Genomic DNA, 12,379 nt, shown 5'->3' with positions numbered 1-12,379 from the left:
TTCTGCAACTTCAGGTTATATTACAAAGCAATAGTAATCAAAACAGCATGGTACTAGAATAAAATGGACACTTGGCTCAATGGGCAGAATTGAAAGTTCAGAAATGAGCCCACACATATACAACCACCTAATATATGACAAAGAGCCCAAAACTATGCAATGGGGTAAATAAAGTCTCTTCAATAGATGGTGCTGAGAAAAATGGACAGTCAACATGTAGAAAAGTGAAATTAGGGAGTTGGGCGGTTAAGTGCAGGTGGAGCAAAGTGCAAAGACCGGCATAAGGATCCCAGTCCGAGCCCCTGACTCCCCACCTGCAGGAGAGTCGCTTCACAAGCAGTGAAGCAGGTCTGCAGGTGTCTATCTTTCTCTCCCCCTCTCTGTCTTCCCCTCCTCTCTCAATTTCTCTGTCCTATCCAACAACAACAACATCAATCATAACTACAACAATAAAACAACAAGGGCAACAAAGGGGACTAAATAATAAATTAAAAAATTAAAAAAAAAAAGAAAAGTGAAATTAGACCACCACTTAACACCATATAGCAAGGTCAAATCAAAATGGATGAAAGATATAGATAGTAGGCAAAGAACACTAAAATTTATAGATGAAAATATTGGTGAAATTTTATAGGACCTTTATATCAAAGATGTATTTAATGACTCAACTCAAGGGAAAGCACAAGTAAATAAATGGTATTACATAAAACTAAAAAGCTTCTGCACATCAGAAGCAAACCACACAAGGATAACCAGGCAACTTGGTAAATGGGAGAAGATATTTGCACATCACACATTAGTCAAGTGACTGATATCAAACATCTATACTGAACTGGTACAGATCTACAAAAGAAGCAAAGTTAGCTCAGTAAAAAAGTGGGTCAAAGAACTACACAGGCAGTTTTCTAAAGAAGAGATACACATATTCCACAGTAACTTGAAGACATGGCTCAGTTATCATTAGAGAAATGCACATTAAAAACTACACTGAGATACCATCTCACACCTGAGAGAATGGCTTACATCAACAAACCAGGAAATGGCAGGTGTTAGAGAGGCTGTGGAGAACAGGAACTCTGCTATATTGCTGGTGGGAATGCAAACTGGTACAAACCCTTTGGAAGACTATATGGAGAGTCCTTAAATAAAAATGGAATTACCTTATGATCCAGCAACACTACTCTTAGGAAATTAACCAGGAGACACTCAAACACTAATTAGAAAGGACATATACACCCCTATGTTCATAGCTGCATTATTCACAATAGCCAAAGAGTGGAAGCAGCCTAAATGCCCATCAACAGATGACTGGCTGAAGAAGTTATAGAATATTACTCTGAAATCAAAAAAGATAATATTGTGTTCTTTGGTACTAAATGGATGGAACTGAAAGTGATTATGCTTAATGAAATAAGTTTTATCCTCCAGGGTTATCACTGGGGCTCGGTGCCAGCACTACAAATCCACTGCTCCTGCAACCATTTTTTCGATTTTTTTTTTTTTTGATAGGACAGAGAACAGAGAGAAATTGAGAGGGGAAAGAAAGACAGAGAGGGAGAGAGAAAGATAGGCACCTGCAGACCTGCCTCACCACTTATGAGGTGACACCCTTGCAGGTGGGGAACCGGAATTTCAACCCTGGAGTGTTGAAAGACAACTACTAGATGGTTTCACAAGTATGTGGAACCTAGAGATCTGATTTACATGAACTTGCCAAAAAGGAAATCCAAACAAAACAGAAGCAAGCAAATTTTAAGACTTATGAGAACTGGGGCTGGGTGGTGCTGCACCTTGTTGAATGCACATGCTAAAATGTACAAGGATCCAGGTTCAAGCCCGCAGTCCTTACCTACAGGGGGAAAACTGCACAAATGGTGAAGCAGGGCTGAAGGGGTCCTTCTGTGTCTCTCCCTCTCTAGCTCCTGCCTCCTCTTAATTTCTGGGTGTCTCTATCAAATAATAAAGATAATAATTAAAAAAAAGAATTGTGAGAACTATGGTGGTTATCTTTGGGAGGTGTGGGGGGGATATAGAACTTTGGTGGTGGGTGTGGTGTGGACTATATATTGTAATCTTTCAATCTTATAACATACTATTAATAAAACTTATATTTAAGAGGGTTATCTTCAGTGATGGGAAAATAGTTCAAGGTGATTGAGAGCTGACAGCATGGTTCATGGATTTCAGAGAGGTCCTGGTCTCCTCTGGCCAATACTTCTGACCTTTATATTATACCTGATCTTTTCTGATTCAAACTAGCAATGATTCTTGAAAGGCCAGTGTTATTTCTTTAGTAAGATATCTGTGTTGGGTCATATACAATGACAAGGTGATCACAGAAAAGGAAGCTGTGACCACATTGGTGTGTAGGAGCTGCAATTTTTTTGATGTTGCTGGAGCATCAAGTGTGAGATATGATGCAATGGGTAAATTGTAGAGTTTGTGAAGATCAGATATTTTAGTAAGTTTCATCATGATTTTTGTCATAAAAGTTATATGGTCAGTTGGTCCTGTCTGTTTGAAGGCTCATGCTGGATACAGTGTAGACAGGTGGAGTTGGAGGCAGGCTGTTGATTAAGTCTCTGTGGCCTAAGAAAATATGGAGAGAATTTGAACTAAGTAAGAGTTTGAAGAGAAGGGACTGAGTAGATGCCCCTTTCTTCAGTAGTACATACTGTACACTTATTATGGGTTGGCAATCTGGTAAGGGAAAGAAAAGTTCATCACAAAAAGCACTCATACAGAGTGTAAACTTACAAATGAGTGCTCTCCAAGGGACAGGTGTAAGGCATGATGAATAGCATAAAGGTCCCTTGTGGCTTCCCTAAGGAAGTGGCAATTGATCTGAGAGGTGAAGAATAAGTAGGAATTTCCTGGGCAGAGAGGGGAGGAAGAGTGTTCTGGGAGAGGAAACTGCATTTAAAAAGTGTGCAGGGGTGACATGTACAGAGGGAAGAGGTGGAGGGGTGGACAGAGGCTTATTTAGGAAGGACTGAGGGGAAGTGGTATGGAGCACTGCCTTCACTTGAAAAACAATGGAGTGTTTGAAGCATGATGTGGTTTAAATTTGTGGAAGACAGATGTTCATTTCTGGTCATGGTGGATAACAGGGACTGAATGGGGTCAGTAGAAAATTGTATGAAATATGTGAAGCAGCTGTTGTCCTGGGACAACAGACAGCCCAGGACTATAGTCTGAGAGAAGTAAACTTACTGTATGAGTCTTATGTCATATGACTTTCTGCCCAGAGTCACTTTCTTGTCTTTTGAGTGGAGAGGGAGAACCGAAGCAAACACAACATCTTGATAAATTAAAAAGGCAGAAGTGGAAAGTTGTGGAAGTCAAAGGGGCCAGAATTTACTTGTCTGCAGTTCATTTTCCAGGAATTATTTTTTATTTTTTTATCTCATGAATAACTTCTATAGATCTTCTGGAAGACTGTTTTTATCATTTTAGATGACTAAAATTTGATATTGGCAGGCCTGTGGGGTAATAAACTAAGGGATTCTCTCTCTCCGTGTGTGTGTGTTAGAATACATGGGACAGAATTATACAGAGGAAGGAATTAAGTCAGTATAAGAAAACTGCACAAACATGCATGCTCTTGAGTCTTACTGGGATACTAAGATGCATATGTATAGTGTGATTATTTCAAGAAGTGACCCATCAACTCTGTGTTGAATATTTCCCAGGGTTAATATGGGGAAGGGTGTATTTTCAGGTTCATATTATTCAGAATGAAAGTTCCTCATTGACCATTCAAAGCATTAGCTAGAACAGCCAGAAGGACTGCAGCTTACTAGTAGGCCTAGACTATTTCTAGAGTAAAGCCTACATTAGTAAAGTCTAGAGTAAATTTTACATAGAGTGAACTCCCAGGTGCATTATGAAATTTAATACACCTGGGAAGATGGTATAGTGGTGGAATATAGGTCTTACTTGTATAAGGTACTGAACTTGACCCCGGCATCACATACAACACTCATTAAGATAATTTTTTTAAATTAAATGAGCTTAAAGGGGGAAATTAAACTTTTTATGTCTACAAAAATCTTTATTTCACCACCTCCTTATCCAACGTCTAGCACTCTTTAAAGGAAAGGAATAAAAATTCCGGAGACTTAACAATGTAGTAATAATAATGTCCAACAACCAATCAAAAATTACTACATATGCTAAGAAGGAGGACAATGTGACCTATAACCTAGAGAAAATTAACAGAAAGAGTCTCAGAAAGAGCAGGGATGGTGAAAACAGCAAGCATGGATATTAAAACAATTATTAAGTATATATTTAACACTTAAGGAAAACATGAGATTAATGAACAGAGAATTTTAAGAGAAAAAAGAACCAAGATGAATGAAAAATACAATAATAGAGGTGAAAATTTCACTATGTGCCATTAGTAGCAAATTAAAAAGTGCAAAAATTAAAAAAAAAGGCAGTAAGTAGAAAAGTAAACCTAAAGACAGAAACTATCTAAACTGGAACAAAAGAACAAAATACTGGAAAAAGTGGGAAGATTTTGGAGGTCTGGTGGTGGTACACCTGGTTAAGTGCACATAACATGAAGTGCAAGGATCCTGGTTCAAGTCCCTGGTTCCTCACCCGCAAGGGTGTCACCTCACAAGTGGTGAAGTAGGTCTGCAGGTGCCTATCTTTCTCTCTCCCTTTCTTCCTCTCCCCTCTCAATTTCTCTCTGTTCTCTGTCCTATCAAAAAAAAAAAAATCGAAAAAATGGTTGCAGGAGCACTGGATTTGTAGTGCTGGCACCGAGCCCCAGTGATAATCCTGGAGGATTAAAAAAAAAAAAAAGACAGATTTTCAATGACTTTTAGAGCAATACCAAACATGCACAATTAGAATTCCAGGGGCCAGGTTGTGACACACCTGGTTGAGTGCACATGTTCCAGTCCACAAGGACCCAGGTTTGAGCCCCTGGTCCCACCTGCAGGGGGAAGTGGTGAAGCAAGGATGCAGGTATCTCTCTGTTTTCCTCCTTCTCTATTGCCCTCTTCCCTCTCAATTTCTGACTGTCTCTATCCAATAAACAAATAAAGATAATAAAAATTTTTTTAAAAGAATCCCAATAGGCTTTATTTTAATTTTTCTTTTTACCAGAGCACTGCTCAGTTCAGGCTTATAGTGGTGTGGGGGATTGAACCTGGGACTTCAGATGCTTAGGTGTGAGAATCTCTTTGCATAACCACTGTACTATCATCCCTGCCTCCTAAGAATAAGTGGGACTGGTAGTTTGGCCAGGGGGTAAAACGAAGAAATAATGACTGAATATCTTCCAAATATTTTGAATGTTCTAAATGCTCAAGCCTAAGAAACTCAGCTAACCACAAATCTAATAAAAACAATAAAACAAACAAATATACCCCTATACACTAGTATTTATCATATTCTAATTGCTGAAAACTGATGGAGAGAAAAAGTTTACATATTGAGGAAAAAATGACACATATGTGCAAAGGAACAAGAAATCTTCAAAAAACCCAGTACTTCTATAGATCAGAAGATGGGAGGATTACATTTTTAAAATTCTAAAACAAAACTTTGTCAGTTACTGGACAATGCTGACAAATAAATTCTATACCTAGCAAAACTATTATTTAAAATATTTGCAAAGTAAAGACATTTTGGATGAAACTATTCTATAGCTAGCAAAAATACTAGTGGAAGTGATGGCAAAGTAAAGGCATTTTGGACACAGAAGAGTGATAAAATTACTATGTAACAGATCTTCACTAAAGAGGCATTAATGGAAGTATTTAAATAGTTATTAGTGACTTAATAATACTTTACAAGATTTTAAGTTTACAGTGGTATAATTCCACATCATACCCACCATTAATAGGTCTGTGTCCTCCTTCTTTGCCCTACACAGTAATAACCACTGTGGTTTCCACAAAGTCTTACAGAAAGTTTGGTTACTCTTTTTCTGTGCTAGTTCATGAGTCTCAATTCCACACATAAGCAAAATCATACAGTAGTTATCTTTCACTTCTGTACTTAACTCTACTAAGCATAATCACCTCCAGTTCTATTTTGTCCTAAAGGGCACAATATTAACTGTCTAATAAAATATTTTATCTACTTTTTAGGTGGATTATTTATTTATTTTGCTGAACTATATGGTTTCTTTACAGGTATTTGATAACAATCTCTTGTCAGATATGCCATGTGCAAATATTTTCTCCCAATTTCTGGGCTGTCTTTTAAAAAAATTTTTATTTATTTATTTTCCCCTTTTTTGTTGCCCTTATTTTTTTTATTGTTGTTGTTGTTATTGATGTCATCATTGTTAGATAGGACAGAGAGAAATGGAGAGAGGAGGGAAGGCAGAGGGAGGAAAGAAGGATAGACACCTGCAGACTGGCTTCACCACCTATTAAGCAACTCCCCTGCAGGTTGGGAGCTGGGGGCTGGAACCCGGATTCATAGGCTGGTCATTGCACTTTGCACCACGTGCACTTAACCCACTGTGCTACTGCCCAACTCCCCTGGGCTGTCTTTCTATACCCGTGGAATTTTCCTTTGGTGTGTAGAAGCTTTTCAATTTGATGCATTAACACTTAAATCAAATTTTAGTTTCTCTTGCCCATGGGCCCTTTGATGTTAAGGTCTTGAAAAATTTCACTTATGCTTTCTTCTATGTATTTTGTAGTTTCAGGTATGATATGTAGACCTTCTATTCATTTTTGAGTTAATTTTGGTGTATTGTGTTAAGTGGTGGTGGTCTAATTGTATTTTTATTGTGGGACCAAAAGAAAATTTTAAAGCATAAAGAAAATACGAGATATGAACTTTGACTTACCAAAAGAAGTGACTGTCAAACTCACAAGTAAACAAGACAGTTATTTCTCATCTAAAACTTAAGAGATAGTTGGGTGTTTAAAACATAAGCAGAGAGAGGACTTTAGGAGGCGGAGCTACGAGCAGCAGATAGCTTTCTCTCCTCTCCTCTCCTATCCCGGAGCAACTAGGAATACCAAAAGAGACCACCCAGGAACGAAACAAGACAGGACTAGAATGACCACAGGAACCCAGTAAATCACACGTGAGTACAAACATGTGTGGCTGGTGACAGAGAGGAGAGAGGGGCCTAAGGAGATATTAAGTGACTGCTAACAGTTCAGCAGTTTATCAGTCAAGACACCACCTCCAGTCTGCTCCACCAACAAGGGGACAGCTGAAGGGAGGAGAGGACTCCCCAGAGACTCATCAAGTGCAACTCTGAGTCTCCATTGCTACTACCCTCAGAATCTGGAGCAGCAACAGGGAGGGACACCAGGGGACTGAGATCTAACTGGGAAACTCAGGAGAAGACCTATACCTTGGTGGCATAGCTGAGGGGCTGTGAAAGTGTCTTTGCATAACCACTGGATTATCTCTGCCACACCCTGCTTTATCTCTTGGTCAGGAGTCAGTGATTAAGCTAAGAAGCCTATTGATAGTTTAAAAGCCCTCAGGCTCCCATAGCCTACAGGGAAGGAAAAAAAAAAAGAAAGAGGCTTTTAAACCACTGAGCTCCAACTCAGGGATTGAAAAAACTGTTAACTTCCACCACGGTAAACCCTTTAATTAACTTACTTAGACACAAGTCAATCCAGGCAATAGTGATCAATAATTTGAAAAGTACTGATAAAGGGAACTCGTAACATAATATATAAAATGGTTAAAACAACAAGAAAAAATATTGGAGACTCGAACCAGGACAAGAGTCCAGCTAAAAGTCCTCCAGAGGGTGAAGCACAAAACAACGAGTTCAACATCCAAACATTAGCTAAGGAAATAATCACAGGAGTGAGTAAAGAATTTGAAAAAATTGTAATCAGAAATGCAGGAACAACAAATGAGACTATGGAAGAAAATACTAATTATCTCATGGTTATTAGAAAGCTGAAAGCTGAAATCGCTGAGCTAAGAATGCAACTAGCTGAACAAGCTAAAACAGTATCAGAGCAGGGCAACAAAATAGATGAACTCCAGAAAACAGTATAGGTCAGAGAGAATAGAATCTATGAGGCTGAAGACAGAATTAGCAAGATTGAGGATGAATTAGAGACAACTAAAAAAGAAGTAAGAGATCTCAAAAAGAGATTAAGAGGTGCTGAAAACAACAACAGAGTCCTATGGGATGACTTCAAAAGAAACAATATACGCATTATTGGCATACCAGAGGAAGAAAGAGAAGGAGAGGAAGAAAGCATTTTCCAGGCCATAGAAGCTGAAAACTTCTCTAGTCTAGACAACATCAAAGACATAAAAATTCAAGAAGCCCAGAGGGTCCCAAAAAGAATTAACCCAGATCTAAAGACAACAAGACATATCATACTTAGAATGGAAAGGAATAAGGATAAAGAAAGGATCCTGAAGGCTGCAAGAGAAAAACAAAGAGTCACCTACAAAGGAAAACCCATAAGATTAGCAGCAGACTTCTCCATACAAACACTACAGGCCAGAAGAGAATGGCAAGATATCTATCGAGTGCTCAATGAGAAAGGCTTTCAGCCAAGAATACTATATCCTGCTAGACTGTCATTCAGACTAGATTGAAGCATCAAAACCTTCTCAGAGAAGCAACAGTTGAAGGAAGCAACCATCACCAAGCCTGCCCTGAAAGAAGTTCTGAAAGGTCTCCTATAAACAACCAGACCACCACAAATAGGACATATATCAAAACACTCTAAAACTCTACAAGAATGGTGTTAAAATATCTTCAATCTTTGATATCAATAAATGTCAATGGCCTGAATTCACCTATTAAAAGACACAGAGTGGGAAGATGGATCAGAAAACACAACTCAACAATATGCTGTCTACTGGAAACCCACCTAACTCAACAAGACAAACACAGACTTAGAGTGAAAGGATGGAAAACTATCATACAAGCCAATGGCCCACAAAAAAGGGCAGGAACAGCTATTCTCATATCTGACATGATAGACTTTAAAATAAGATTAAAAAAGATAGGAATGGGCACTACTTAATGCTCAGAGGATCAGTCAATCAAGAGGACTTAACAATTATTAACATCTATGCACCCAATGAGAAGCCATCTAAATACATCAAACTTCTACTGAAAGAGCTACAGCAATATATTAACAGTAACACAATCATAGTAGGGGACTTCAACACCCCACTATCTCAACTTGACAGATCATCCAGGAAGAAAATCAGTAAAGACATAAGGGAGCTAAATGAAGAGATAGATAAACTAGAACTATTGGACATTTTCAGAGCCATTCATCCCAAGAAACTGGAATATACATTTTACTCAAATCCACATGGGTCATTCTCAAGGATAGACCATACATTAGGCCACAAAGACAGCATCAGCCAATTCAAGAGCATTGAAATCATCCCAAGCATCTTCTCAGACCACAGTGGAATTAAACTAACGCTTAACAATCAACAAAAGATTAGTAACAGTGCCAAAATGTGGAAGCTCAACAGTACACTTCTTAACAACTTCTGGGTCAAAGAGGAAATCAAGGAAGAAATCAAAATGTTTTGAGAGTTCAATGAAAATGAAGACACAAGCTATCAAAATATGTGGGACACAGCTAAAGCAGTCCTAAGAGGGAAGTTCATAGCTATACAAGCACACATGAGGAAACAAGAAAAAGCATAAATAAACAGCCTGATTGCACATCTTAAAGACCTAGAAGAAGAACAACAAAGGAATCCTAAAGCAACCAGAAGGACAGAAATCACTAAAGTTAGGGCAGAAATAAATAACATTGAGAATAGGAAAAACATACAATTGATCAACAAAAGTAAATGTTGGTTCTTCGAAAGAATAAAAAAAATCAACAAACCTTTAGCCAGACTCACAAAACAAAAAAGGGAGAAGACCCAAATAAATCAGAGAGTGAATGAAAGAGGAGATATCACAACAGACACTGCAGAAATTCAACATATCATGCGAGGCTTCTATGAACAACTATATGCCACCAAGCTAGAGAACCTGGAAGAAATGGATGATTTCCTAGATACCTACCAACTTCCAAAACTAAGTAAAGAGGAAGTGGATAACATGAACAGGCCCATCACAGGTAATGAAATTGAAACAGTTATCAAAAATCTCCCAAAAATAAAAGTCCTGGACCAGATAGTTTTACAAATGAATTCTACAAAACCTTCAATGAAGAACTAATACCTCTACTTTTAAAAGTCTTCCAGAAAATTAAAGACACTGGAATACTCCCTGCCAGCTTCTATGAAGCCAACATCACCCTGATACCAAAAGCAGACAGGGACACAACCAAAAAAGAACACTACAGACCAATATCTCTGATGAACATAGATGCGACAATATTGAACAAAATTCTAGCCAACAGGATACAGCAGTATATCAAAAAGATTGTTCATCATGACCAAGTGGGGTTTATCCCAGGCATGCAAGGTTGGTTTAATATACGTAAATCAATCAATGTGATCCACCACATCAACAAAAGCAAGACCAAAAACCACATGGTCATATCAATAGATGCAGAGAAAGCCTTTGACAAAATACAACATCCCTTTATGATCAAAACACTACAAAAAATGGGAATATATGGAAAATTCCTGAAGATAGTGGAGTCTATATATAGCAAACCTACAGCCAACATCATACTCAATGGTGAAAAACTGGAAGCATTTCCCCTCAGATCAGGTACTAGACAGGGCTGCCCACTATCACCATTACTATTCAACATAGTGTTGGAAGTTCTTGCCATAGCAATCAGGCAGGAGCAAGGAATTAAAGTCATACAGATTAGAAGAGAAGAAATAAAACTCTCCTTATTTGCAGATGATATGATAGTATACATGGAAAAAACCTAAGGAATCCAGCAAGAAACTTTTGGAAATCATCAGGCAATACAGTAAAGTGTCAGGCTACAAATTTAACATTCAAAAGTCAGTGGCATTCCTCTATGCAAACACTAAGTTAGAAGAAGTTGAAATCCAGAAATCAATTCCTTTTACTATAGCAACAAAAACAATAAAATATCTAGGAGTAAACCTAGCCAAAGAAGTGAAAGACTTGTATACTGAAAATTATGAGTCACTACTCAAAGAAATTGAAAAAGACACAAAGAAGTGGAAAGATATTCCATGTTCATGGGTTGGAAGAATTAACATCATCAAAATGAATATATTACCCAGAGCCATCTACAAATTTAATGCTATCCCCATCAAGATCCCAAGCACATTTTTTAGGAGAATAGAAAAAATGCTACAAATGTTTATCTGGAACCAGAAAAGACCTAGAATTGCCAAAACAATCTTGAGAAAAAAGAACAGAACTGGAGGCATCACACTCCCAGAACTCAAACTGTATTATAGGGCCATTGTCATCAAAACTGCTTGGTACTGGAACATGAATAGACACACTGACCAGTGGAATAGAATTGAGAGCCCCGAAATGAGGCCCCACACGTATGGACATCTAATCTTTGACAAAGGGGCCCAGACTATTACATGGGGAAAGCAGAGTCTCTTCAACAAATGGTGTTGGAAACAATGGGTTGAAACATGCAGAAGAATGAAACTGAATCACTGTATTTCACCAAATACAAAAGTAAATTCCAAGTGGATCAAGGACTTGGATGTTAGACCAGAAACTATCAGATACTTAGAGGAAAATATTGGCAGAACTTTTTTCTGCATAAATTTTAACGACATTTTCAAGGAAACGAATCTAATTACAAAGAAGACTAAGGCAAATATAAACCTATGGGACTACACCAAATTAAAAAGCTTCTTCACAGCAAAAGAAACCACTACTCAAACTAAGAGACCCCTCACAGAATGGGAGAAGATCTTTACATGTCATACATCAGATAAGAGTTTAATAACCAACATATATAAAGAGCTTGCCAGACTCAACAACAAGACAACAAATAACCCCATCCAAAAATGGGGAGAGGACTTGGACAGAATATTCACCACAGAAGAGATCCAAAAGGCTGAGAAACACATGAAAAAATGCTCCAAGTCTCTGATTGTCAGAGAAATGCAAATCAAGACAACAATGAGATATCACTTCACTCCTGTGAGAATGTCATACATCAGAAAAGGTAACAGCAGCAAATGCTGGAGAGGGTGTGGGGTCAAAGGAACCCTCCTGCACTGCTGGTGGGAATGTCAATTGGTCCAACCTCTGTGGAGAACAGTCTGGAGAACTCTCAGAAGGCTAGAAATGGACCTACCCTATGACCCTGCAATTCCTCTCCTGGGGATATATCCTAAGGAACCCAACACATCCATGCAAAAAGATCTGTGTACACATATGTTTTTGGCAGCACAATTTGTAATAGTCAAAACCTGGAAGCAACCCAGGTGTCCAACAACAGATGAGTGGCTGAGCAAGTTGTGGTCT

The 12,379-nt window shown here is 38.3% G+C and overlaps 1 long non-coding RNA gene across 1 annotated transcript in view; it reads left to right on the top strand.

Annotated features, from left to right (window-relative positions):
* Positions 1–7,010: 7,010 nt before the first annotated feature.
* The window catches only part of LOC132536192 (uncharacterized), a 48,046-nt gene continuing 42,677 nt past the window's right edge, over positions 7,011–12,379 (top strand). Inside the window, exon 1 of the long non-coding RNA XR_009547895.1 lies at positions 7,011–7,066. This is a non-coding gene — a long non-coding RNA (uncharacterized LOC132536192). The remainder of the gene's footprint in view (positions 7,067–12,379) is intronic.

The sequence above is a fragment of the Erinaceus europaeus genome, chromosome 1 (assembly GCF_950295315.1).
Source record: "Erinaceus europaeus chromosome 1, mEriEur2.1, whole genome shotgun sequence".
Taxonomy (NCBI): Eukaryota; Metazoa; Chordata; class Mammalia; order Eulipotyphla; family Erinaceidae; genus Erinaceus; species Erinaceus europaeus.
This window is presented reverse-complemented; position numbering and strand designations above follow the sequence as displayed.